Consider the following 11,915-nt stretch of genomic DNA (forward strand, 5'->3'; position numbering starts at 1 on the left):
TCTTTCCCGACCAGCCCCCGCGGCTGTCTGACAACCTGTCGACACCGGTTTACAGTTGTCGGACACTGGGGTTTGCTGTTTCGCAGCCGAGGTGTGTCTGCTGTTTCATAAAAACATCTTGGCTCCTGCTTTTCCGCGGAAGGGGCTGGCCCGGGCGCGGTGACAGCCAGCCGACGGGGAGCGGCCTCTCTTCCGAAGTTGGAGCTGCCTTTGCTTTCCTGGAAGTCGTTGGCAGAAGTGCACCCAGGTGCCCTCATGTGCCACTAACCCGGCGTGGCGTGCCATCCGATGCGCTCTGGCGTCCCAGGGGCCCCCACTAGGTACTAAGTCATATGGACATGACCGACCGTGCTGTACTTGGAGAAGCGGGAAGAGGCCAAACTCTGCAACCTTTCTCTATTGTGGAAACTTTGCGAAAGGGAACCCTAGCTGAGAAGCCACTTGCTGGGGGAAGCAGATGCCGTCTATGGTAGCGGTTTCTTGGGGGCGAGAGACCTTTTCTTAACAGAGACTGCATCACAGCAGCAGCGCAAGGGAAACATTCCAAGTGCCCAACCTGGTGATGAGAAAAGCCTAAGTGGCCTGGGCGCCCCTCCTTTGTCCCCTGGGTGTGCAGGAAGTAAACTTAAGAAGAGCACGCTGGCCTGAGGCGGCTAGGCAACCAGGCCAAGGACAGGATGTCCATCTCCACCCTCTGCCCTGAGGAAAGAGAGAGCCTATGAGGCAGGACCCAGCACTGCTGGTTGGCTCCCGGTGGCCAGGGGCTTGGCCGCTCTAGGGCTCAGATGCCGAGTGCAAGGTCTTCCTGAGCTCCCTCTGTTCGGACGGGTTGGGCAGGCAGCTACTGAGCTTTACTCGCTGGCTTGGTTCCCATGGCCCAGATGGGGAGCGTGTCCAGGGTACCGGTCCGGGCTACTGGGGCCACTTTGCACCGCATCTCCCACGCAGAAGCCAGAGCTCCCAGCTGCCGGTGGAACCTGCAGGAATTTCATTCACTGGACTCTGGTGTTGTACTCCGTTTGTGCCGTTTGGAGCTGTGGGATTGAGGCTGACGTCTGCGCTTGGTCCCCAGCATGCTCTGTTGCAGGTGACCTGGGCCACCCATACCCTGGACATCAACTGCTGGGATCATGGAAGCCCAGGGACTCTGGCAGCATTGGGATGGCTCCCGTTTCTCCATTTTGGGGTCTGAGGACAGACACAGAGCCACTGCCCATAATAGTAATGTCATCACCAGCTCTGTAATGAGGCTGTAATTTCTCTGCTCAGAGTCAGGCTTTATTCTTCTTCATGCTGCTGCCCCCATTTTCACCCCAGGAGCCCCAACTCTCTCCAGAAATACCCTGCAACTGCCTGGGCTCCTTTCCTGCTGTGACAGATTCTGGAGGCAGGGGTAGGCGCTTGGCACTCCTGCTCTGGGAAGTCCCTAACCACAGCTCTCTCCTATTCCCCAGCCCACCTCCAGGCACCCAACCCTTTCTCCCCAGCATCCAAAACAAACCAAAGGGCCAGCTCCACCTCTGTTCCCTTTAGCAAACTCCAGTGTCACATTTCAGGGCAACAGGTAAACACGGGTGAGATAAGCCCTCTTGTGTGACCAGGAGAATGAGGTGGAATGTAAACCAGTGTCAGGATCCAGCCACAGGATTGATCATCTCCTTCCCACCTTACCCCCCAAAAGTCCACCTTGACATCCGGCACCCGGTGGCTATCAGAACGTGTCGGAGGAGGGGCCATCAGAGGAGGCTTTGTCCTGACCCTCACCAGCCCAGCAATGCCTCCCCACCATGCTTCTGCATGTATTACCTCCATTCAGGTCATGAAATGATTGTAGGTTCCTGGAGACACCTGGGAGGTGAGTGGGGAAAACCCCTCTGGAAACCAGCTTGAGGATTAGCCAGTTACGGAGGAAATTAAAATTAGAAAGGACTGGACTTGCCCCAAGGGAGCCATGGAGAGGTGCCAGAGCAGCAAATGTGGCCATTCTCCGCCCAAGGCTATGGGCTGGGATCCTAGCAGACCCTGGTGACTTAGATCACCGCTTCCCTTCTTTCTCTTTGGCCCTTTATCAGAAAACTTCCACAAAGAGGACTAGGAAGTTGTAAAAAAACTGCCTCCAAAGCATCCTATTGGAGAGGGGGCAGGGCAGAGAAGGACTGAGAACTTGGTGGCTCAGCTTTGCCAAGGACCCTGTCCTCCGGAAAGTAAGCCCTCTACTCAGTTTTAATCATCACGTGACTAAGTAGGGCTGAGGAAGGCCGGGGTGCCGAGCCAGGAGAGAGGCTCCTGCCAGGGATCTTGGCCTGACTTCACTGTACTCCTCATGCAGGTCCATTTCACCAGCTCCACCCTTTCGGGTCCAGCCATCCCTCTGCTGGCCTCAGTGCTGCCGGGCAAGTAGGAGGGAGGAGTTGGGTCCTGCTCACCCTCAGGCACTGGAGGGGGATGAGTAGCAGGGCTCCAGCGTCCCACTGTCTGAAAACCCATGGCCTCCAGAGTGTGGCTCTGGGTGAGGGAACTGAAGAGGCCAGCTTCTCAGACCCTCAGCCACTGTTGCCACTTGGCACGGGATCCCTCCAGCCGGCCCAACCACGGGTCTGGAGCGGTTCCCTCCTATCGCCACCGGCTGTCACTGAGACAGAGGCAGGGCTGCCCAGCGGTGCAGCGGAGACCTAGGGGTCGCTGCGCGATCTGATCGGAGCTCCGCAGGGCCAGCGTCCCGGCGGGTCTGGGAGCTTGGTGCTCCTCAAGGACCTCCATTCCTGGGCCGTTGGCAGGTGGCCCCCGTCCCCGGCCCGGCCCCGCGGAGCTCAGCTCGACAGTAGCAGTTGACCCAGACTTTCTAGCTGGAAAGCCTGGATTCTTGGTGCGCTCCTGCTAGAATGTGGGCCCCGGAGGCACCCATGGGTGCGCAGGGTTGCGTGTAATGTGCAGACCTCAGCCAGGAGGGAAGCTGGGAGGGGCTGTGGTGGGCAAGGGAGGAAGCCCTGAGGCCTTGGCGAGTGGGAGTGGGGCTCAGGGAGGGTTGGTGAACAAAGCGCATTTGAATCAAGTTGACTGTTAAATTGGTTTCAAAACCTGGTGGAAAGTTTACTTGCTCCTTATGGGGCTGGGGCGGGGGTAGTTGTCTAAAGAGGAGGGTGTTGCTATCAGAACTCTGAAAAAGAGTGTCCGTTTCTGTCCCCAGCTTCTCAGTGCAGTCTCCGCTTCCTTCCCACCACAACCCCGTGGTGTATTTACATAAGAATGAAATGAAACAAACCAAACAGCATCCTCATTTACAATTTTATTTATTATAAAATAATTATTCACTGTTTTGAAGCTCCAACGACCTAGGTCTGAAGAATAGGAGACAGCTCAAGGGGGGCCGCCCACTCCCTGGAGCCACCGCGGGGGACCTGCCTTTAACACCAAGAACGGCAACGCAGACCCTCCCGGGTGCGGCGGCAGCGCTGTGGCCTGGGTCGCCTGCCATTCAAATGGCCGTTCCTTGCTGTGAGGATGGTGGGCTAGGCGCCTTGACTGGCCCGGGCCTCCAGACCCCGCCAGGCCCTCCGCCCCAACTTGAGCGATTTATGACTCTTGTTAAATACTCATTAGGACTTTGCACCTTTCTCCTGCAGGACCCAGGAAGCCACCGGCTCAGCAACAGCGAGGCAAGTGCCAAACAGTCAGCAATGACCTGCAAGGAGCACGCAGCTGTAACCCAGGTGCCCAAAGGGTCGGCTGGATGCAATGATCCGGTGGCCCTCAGCCCAACCCCTGGGTGCCCAGACAGTGTTCTCCTGCCACGCCAAGCTGGGGGCGGGGGTTGGGGGTGGGGGGAGGCGTGTCCACGACGCCTCTGGAGCATCCTGACCTAGAGTAGCGCCTTGAACTTGCAACACTGCGGAGACCTCCGCTCCCAGACGGGCATGCCTCGGAGGGAAGAGTCAAGTGGGGCCGGCGGGAGGAGATGCCGAGAGGCTCCAGGAAAACATGAAACGGAAAAAGGCCCAGAAGGGAAGGACACGGATGGTCAGACTCTCGGAGCAGTGCTTCAATAGAGTGGGGTTTGGCTCCCGGAAGGCGGAAGGCAGGCGAGCCAACGCGCAAAGTGTGCCTGGGAGCCTGGAGATTTCCCAACCCACGGGAGTTTCCCACCGTTGCAAGGCAGAGAAAGGGACGCAGTGGCCCGGCCTGCAGTGCCCTGGTGAGTGTCGGAGGAAGTGAATTACATGCGTGTGCGCACGTAAATATTTTATAAACCTCCCCATAATTAACCAGATCATTTCCATTGTGCCTCCAATATGATCAACTGCGACAATGTGAGGGTTTTCGGGGTTTATAATTTGATGTCACCAGACGGTTGCTCCAGGGCAGAGGTACCATCGCTGCACCAGCTGCACTCGTGTTTATTTGTTTTTCTCCGGTGTTCCTGTAGGGCTCCATTATGCAGTGTTTAATTAGTTTGCGTTTGTATTTCACCCTTCCCAAATCAATGCCATCCCGGAGCAACGCGCTGTAAATGCTGGCAGTACAGGTGTACTGCCTCCTCCGCAGCAATAGGAAACGCGTGTCTGACAAATGAAAGCGGGGCTCTCTGTCAGCTCTCTGTAGCTGGGACTCCAAGATCAAAGCCAGCGGGGACTTCTGTGCCCCCTGAGCACAGTCCTGGCTGTGGCTCCGGATGCCATTGGAGGGAGCCTGGCCACCTGCATGGGAGACAACTGACTTCATTTTGTTCAAGTCCTGTGGTCTTTGGGCCAGCGTTGGCCTCCAGTGCTTTGAGCTCGGGGCCTCGTGGGCATGGGCTGAATATGTGCAGGGCTCCCACCTGGATGCCAGGTTGTGGACAAGCATGCAGATAACCTAGGACCCGACGAGGGCCCTTGTGAGTGACTTCCTGCCTGGTTCCACAAGTGTGGATTTTTTCAATGGAACCCAGAGCATACAGCTCAAACTTCTGGAATCTCCAGACATGAGGACCCCTCCCCCCACCACCTCTCAGGGAGGTATTGGCATCTATTTCTTTTTGAAATGACCTCTGGGGGCAGGGGGTGAGGGGTGTAAATCTATCCTTCCAGCCACCAGGGAATTCTCTTACTTTCTTTTTTTCTTTTTGTCAGGAATAAGAGATTGTTCATCTTTAACTAGACTGCATAGAAATTATGATTCAACAGCAGTGTATATTTAATTAAAGTAATCTCACTTGAATTTAATTACCTAATGAATTATTTGTTTAAAAGGTAGAATGTCTTGTTTGCCAAGAACCATGCAGACCTCTGATAAGAACTTGTGTTTTAAGGACAGTACTTTTAAGTGTAGGCATGTAGTAAGGTTTATATTTTAACTCTTTGAGTATGTAATTGCCACTGTACAACTAAAAAAAAAAAAAAACTATGTTTATTATGTGCACATGTTTCTTTTGGAAATTAATAACTTCTAACTTTTTGTCATGTAAGTCTAGTTTATTTTTAAACTTATTTCATTTTGCTTTCAGCAGCATATTTTTTTCTAGTGCAAGATGACAGCTGTCTATTTGAAGACTTATTTCATGATTAGTGTTTGCACTGAAGTGGGGCACCCTTCAGGAAAACTCTAACCCAGCTCATCTGGATCCCTGAGGCATCCACGCTGGCAGCAGGAAGACATTCCTTGTTATCAAACTTATGGGAATAGAGGCTACCATGGCCCAGACTTTGACCTTAACCCTTAATTTCTAAACTGTGGAAGAAGTTTTACTTCCTCTTGTTTTCAGTAAGCAAGAGCAAATAATCCCAAACCATGCCATCCTTTCTGAGAAGCTCTGAAATTGAATGTCTGGGTAACCCTAACAATCGGTGCAGCTAATGCAGTTTATAACCGGACTCCATAAGTGGGGAGTGTGACCTGCTGGAAATCTAACAGGATTTCTGTATTTTCTGTGGTCTTGTTGCTGCAGAAGCAGACTGCTTCATTTCCTCCTCTATCCCAGGTGATGGACAGACTCTTCTACCCCTGCATGATGGAATTTCAGCGGAGAAATGCATGATGGTGGGGGGGGGGGGGGGGGGCTCTCACTGAGTTGAGAATAGGAGATAAAAACACCTCAAATCCATTTGGTTGAATTCTACTGTCATTTTCATTAATATTTCATTAATCAAATCATTTACTTTAATTGAGAGTTTGGTTACCATTGTCCCATAAATATTAAATACTATTAATGTGGTGTTCACCTAAGTAGGAATGGGATAAAATAAAAATGCAACACAGATAAGAATTATTTTTTGTGTTTTTCTTAGAAACTGATTTTTATCATAGCTGTGCATTTTGAAATTGGTGCTTTACAACCAGTAGTGATTAAAATTATAACACAAACTTAATCACATTCAGTTACAATTATAGTGGCATCCTTCTTCCAAAGAACCAGATCTACATGCATACATATTTTAAACATATAGGAATTTACTTCACATAGTCTTCCAAATAGCAAGTGACAGTAAGAAGCAGAAAGGATGAGATAATAGCTTAGGAGCGATAACCCACTCCTCAGATCTGAGCCAATGCAAGGATGATTTGTTAGTAAAACCCTCAAAGGAAATTAAATGTGTGGGATGGAAGAAGCTGAAAATACTAAATGGCATATTTATGTTGAGCTCCTCCAAAACTATTTGAAATTTAGACCAAACAGTGTTCTATCTCCCATGACTTCCTATCAGCCCTCAATCAATTATATTATTAAAGATAAAAGCTACCTACTAGAAATACCTTTTAAAAACATCCATTGGCAAATAGTTGCCCACACAACATCCTAGATAGAAAGTTTCATGTATTCAGGGTTTCTAACAATGTGTGCACTGGAAGTCACTGGTCAATAGGCAAAAATCTGTTCATTAAAGGGACATCAACTCACCCAAAATGCCCAACAGACAACCTGCCCACAGAGACTTCAGGGGAAAGTTTCTCAAATGTTCTGAAAACCCTTTGGGTCTACCAGCACTCTCCAGAACCATCCTTATAGAAAAATACAATTTTGGGTATGGGGTGAGTCTAAGGGAGGAAACTTAACACATCCCTAGACCCAGGAGTCCTTAGGCTGCTTTTTATTAAATGTCACCTTGAACTTTACTGTTACCCAAGGCTGTCTACAGAGCTGCTCCAGAGTTCAGGGCTCTTGGCTGCACTAGCTCCTTCACTCCTGGCCTCATGCAAGAAAAACTGCGTAGAGAGGCCTAGGGCTCCTGGCCCCCAATTGTCTACCAGCTTTGAGAACATGACACGCCATGACCAAAAAGGAGTCCAGGAAGCTCCCCATCCTCAGCCTCTATTCCTCTAAGCACCCTTCTCTAGCCCCCAGTTTCAGAGCCCCTCCCAATGCCTCATGCTGCTCAAGGCTGCCAAGATGTTTCTTCCAGGACACCTCTTCCATGTTCTGGGGCTCTCCCTGTCCTCCAAAAGAGACCTCTGGTCCCTTCTGTTGGGTACAAGCTGACTGATAGCAGCCTAATCCCAGCTCCTAATTGGACCTACAGTTAATCGACAGATATGTGTGTGAACTTAAACTCCTATACAGGGAATAGTCACATTTTAATAAGGGCCCATCAGTGCATTGACCCAAAGCTTCTAGGAGAGACCCACACTCTGGATGGAGGAGGGCTTTGTCCCTTGAGTAGATGCACCATTGCGCTCCTGATGTTACTCACCACAGGAAAATGCCAAAGATATCAGTTAAGCCCCTTTTCCGAGGTTTCACAAAAGAGGAAGCTTATAGTAGTTAAGCATGTGCTGCCAGTCTACCTGGGTCCTAGGTCCAGGGGTAGTGTGTGTACCTTAGGCTTTGGCCAAGAAAGAAGTGCCATAAAAATGAAGAATTTGAGCCCGACCCTGTCTTTCATCAGCGCCTGTGCCTCACTGCCAGCAAACGCATTATCGCTGTGGTGGCGAGGTGGTGGAAGGCATCGGTGATCATTTTACTAGCTGAAGACTGTGTGACATTATCTCTAGGGTTGAGTTAAGTGGTTTGTCTAAGGTCACTTAGCCACAGGGTAATAAATCCAGGATTAGAACCTGGGCTCCCAGTTCCATAGTTTGCATGCTGGGCAGGGGCAGACAGACTTGTTGACCTAACCTTCCTTCTCACCCTCCTCCCAAACCCTCAGAGCCCTCTGCTCCTGTGCCCCCAGGTTCAGGGGACTGTGTTGCAGCAGTCAGGGCTGGGAGGCAGCTGTCAGGAGCTCCTGATTCCGCCCCACACCCCTTCCTTTTTCCTATTTTAAAAATGTATTTCCTTAACATTTGTGGAGGACCACTATAAGAAGTGGACAATCTGAGATAAGTGTCTATGGTAAATCATGCAGTTCAGTGAAACACATGCAAACACCAGACTATTGTACAAGGCAGAAATAATACAAAGAGGGATATGCCAGGTATTTAGCTTTTGACTTTCAGCTTCAACACCGCGCCCCCCCGCTCTACCTTATGCTGCATGAATCAGGGTCCTACAAAACCCTTATCTGCATTGCCACTTTCTCTCCCTTAGACTCTGCCAAAGTGGGTGCCAGGAGGAGGCTTTAGGGAAGATGGAGGGAGGGGGCCTTGTCCTCCCTGTTCCTGATCACTTCCTGTGACTCTCAGCATCCGCATAGTGGAACGCTTCACCCACTCCCCCAACCCCCGCAGAAACGGGTCCTATGTGGCAACAGGTGAGTCCAGTTTGGGGGTTTCTAGCAGTCAGAGAACTCCAACACTGTGTTTATTCTCAAATGAGCCCATCGGCTTTTCTCTTATAAATTGACTTGGGTATCTGTTGGTGAAGGATGCATTTTGATGATAAATTCTAAAAAAAAAACATTCAATGAGAATTCCACTTATGTGTCTGGACGAACATTTTCTGCTGCATGTCTCTACACTTTCGGAGTGACCAGCACATGGGGAGGATGAGGAAGAATTAATTGCCTTAATGAGTCATGTCCATACCCTTAAAGGGTCAGTTTGGGGGCAAAACAATATTACATCAATACAAATGACTTCAGAAAATGTAGTAATATCTGAATAACATATAGACAGTGTGGGAAATATACTTTAATGCTAAAGCCATGATGAAATGAAGTATTTATTGTTTAATCTGAGTTACTTTGTGGTTAGCATATCATCCTCTTGATCTTATTTGAGGATTCATGAAATGTTCTGGAATTCTTTTCTCAGAATAGGTAGTTACTTAATATTTCATTTTCTCTGTTTACTGAACGTCATCAATAAATAACAAAGCACAAAGGTGAAGTGGTTTCTGTGTGGAGTTCTTCCATTTACTGTTAGTCGGGTGTTTGGAATAAGGTGAGATGGAGTAAGGGGGTCTCCTAGCCACGTCTAAAGGGGCAGCACCCCTCAACCTTTAATTCAGTGTATGAGGTGGCAGGAAACAAGTGGAGGATCTCCTGACCACGCAGGAAACCTATATTCAGATGGTCATCAAAAAGAACAAACTGGGCTTTAGAAAACACTTAAAATGGTGTGAAGAATGATTTTTAAATTACCTTTATGTGTGTTGAAAACTTAAAACCTCAGTGATTTACCACTTGGATTTTTGGCCCCAATTTTATGCTTAAGGTGCCAATGGTACACATAGTTTGTGTTTTTTTTCCTTGAGTAGGGTTACATAACATTTAAAGACTGTGGTTGCACAAAAGTTTGTTGAGTGATGATCTTGAGACAGGCATGAGTCTGGGCCATGGATTCAGCATTCAGGAGTGTCACAGGCATGAGCGTGAGCGTGAGGTGGGAACAAGCTGCTTGCTCACATTGAGGCCTTTTTAATATTCTGAGCTGGGGTTCAGCCTGCCCAGTGCCTTACACACAGCAGTTAGCCAACCAGGATTCTCAGAGACCTGACTGGTTCTGTGAGTGCAGGTGAGACCTTGGCCTTTGGGAGCACTCTTGGCAGCCTTGGAGTAGATGGTCAGTGTCTGGTCTCAGCTCTGCTTCTGCCCAGGAAGGTGGGGTGTCTGGAGCTGAGGGCCTGGCAGAGACCCCTGTCCTCTCCACACTCCATTCTCACCACCAAAGGAAGAGAGACCCAGAGAACAACTCAGCAGGTGTTTCTGCTCCGCTGGGCTCCTGGGTGAGGAGTGGCTCCTGTTGCCATCCTGGGGCTGCATAATAAAACACCAACTGTGTAGCATGGCCTAAAACAACAGACATTTATTCTCTCACAGCTCTGGAGACCAAAAGTCTGAAATCAAGGCAGGCCTGCGTGTCTTCTGAAGGTCCAGAGAAGGATACTTTCTATCTCTTCCAGGTCCTGGTGACTCCAGCATCCCTGGGCTTGTGGCCACATCACACCCATCTCTGCCTTTGTCTTTGTCTTCACATGGCCTTCTCTTGTATGTCTGTGTCTCTTCTTCTGATTTTTATAAGGACAGCCATGATTGGATTTGGGGATGATCTGGGTAATCCAGAATGATCTTTTCATATAGAGATCCTAAAGTTAATTACCTCTGAATAGATCTTTGTTCAAGATGAGGTCATATTACAGGTTCTAGGGTTAGGATGTAGATATATCTTTTGGCGGCTGCCATTCAACTTACTATAGGTTCTTAGTGGAGAGAGTCTGGGACACGCTCACAGTGAAGGGCCCACATGGAACAGGAAGTGTTAACATGACCTATAGAGACCACCACCTGAGGGCACCTTGAGCTCTTTGGTCTCTGGATGATGACAAGGAGTCAGTCTGAGAGAGACCTTAGAAGAAATGACAATGGCTCCAGTCATTCCCTTGTAAGAGCAGTGGAACAGGCCTGCTGGCATCCTGAGCTCCAAGTGTCTAGGAGTTTGTCCCCTCTGTCACTTCCTGGTATGTTGTAATTTCACTGCCTGGGCCATGACTCAGCACTTCCTCCATCTTCCCAAATATTCTAGTCATACTGAGGACCTGCAGGAAGTTCTTTTTTTTTTTTTAACTCTTTATATACCTGTCATGATCTCATGGAGCTTAACAGTATTTCCTCTTTTCCTTTCTAAACTCAAGAGCAACTTGTTTTTATCTTTGTATATCATTCCAGGCTCCAGCGCTCTCAGCTACAAAGATGGGTTTTGAGAACTGGTACCAATGTTGTCTGAATTACAATTGATCTGTTAAAGAGGATGAAACTGCCAGATTTTAATGTCGTTTAATTGCAGCTACCCTCATTAAGGACAGGAGAGGAAGTGGAGCTCTTTCAAAGGTACTTCAATTGCTATTGCCAAGTATGGAGTTCTCAATTTTTCCAGTTAATTATGCTCTGAGTTTCTAGAGCTGCTTTCATGCAGGAGTTCTGAAGAGCCTCTGAGGTACTTACAGCCCCCAATAAGTCAGGTGCTGTAGGCTGTTCTAGACCAAAGTGGGAGTCAGAGCCCATTGGGGGACAGAAATCTGAACCAAAGGGCACACACAGTGCTAGATCCTGGCACATGGAACCAAGTCTGAACTTGAGGTGCTCTGCCACCTTCTGCAGCACAGGCTCAGTTGGGCCCAGTGGTCACCTCTCTCCTCTGCTCTGCTTCCCCTTGTGTGGTTCTGTTGTCAGGAACATGTGGCCCAAACACCCCAGCCTTTCTGTGCTTTCACTCCACCAGTTTCCAACTAAAGAAGTAAGAGCATCTTCCAAAGTCTGGGCAGCAAACAACCTACCTTAGCCCGCTGCCTCTCCACCCCCAGGATCTAGCTCAGGCTGGCATGGAGTTAATCAGTTATCAAATGAGAGGTGAAATGAAGTGGTGCTGTCCCCTCATGAGGATGCTGGGACAATCTCCTTATGCCAGACTCCTACCAGTTTGTCAGCGTCCTTTCTCATCAAGAGAGTCTCTCCAACTGCTCCTGTGGAGTTAATTTCCCTTTATCATCCCTTCACCTTCGCTGAATATTAGATCTCCTTTGCAATGTTGCTGAGAGTCTGCTTTGTAGCAAGTTTTCTGCAGAA

At 49.3% G+C, this 11,915-nt stretch overlaps 1 long non-coding RNA gene across 2 annotated transcripts; it reads left to right on the top strand.

Annotated features, from left to right (window-relative positions):
- Positions 1–3,673: 3,673 nt before the first annotated feature.
- On the top strand, positions 3,674–6,241 carry LOC106727991. Of its 2 annotated transcripts, none has more exons than XR_001364221.1 (2): positions 3,674–4,192; positions 5,483–6,241. It is a non-coding gene; the product is annotated as an uncharacterized LOC106727991 (long non-coding RNA). The 2 variants fall into 2 exon arrangements; XR_001364222.1 differs by having other exon boundaries at positions 5,486–6,241.
- The last annotated feature ends 5,674 nt before the right edge of the window (positions 6,242–11,915 follow it).

This window comes from Myotis brandtii, unplaced genomic scaffold (genome assembly GCF_000412655.1).
Source record: "Myotis brandtii unplaced genomic scaffold, ASM41265v1 scaffold115, whole genome shotgun sequence".
Lineage (NCBI taxonomy): Eukaryota > Metazoa > Chordata > Mammalia > Chiroptera > Vespertilionidae > Myotis > Myotis brandtii.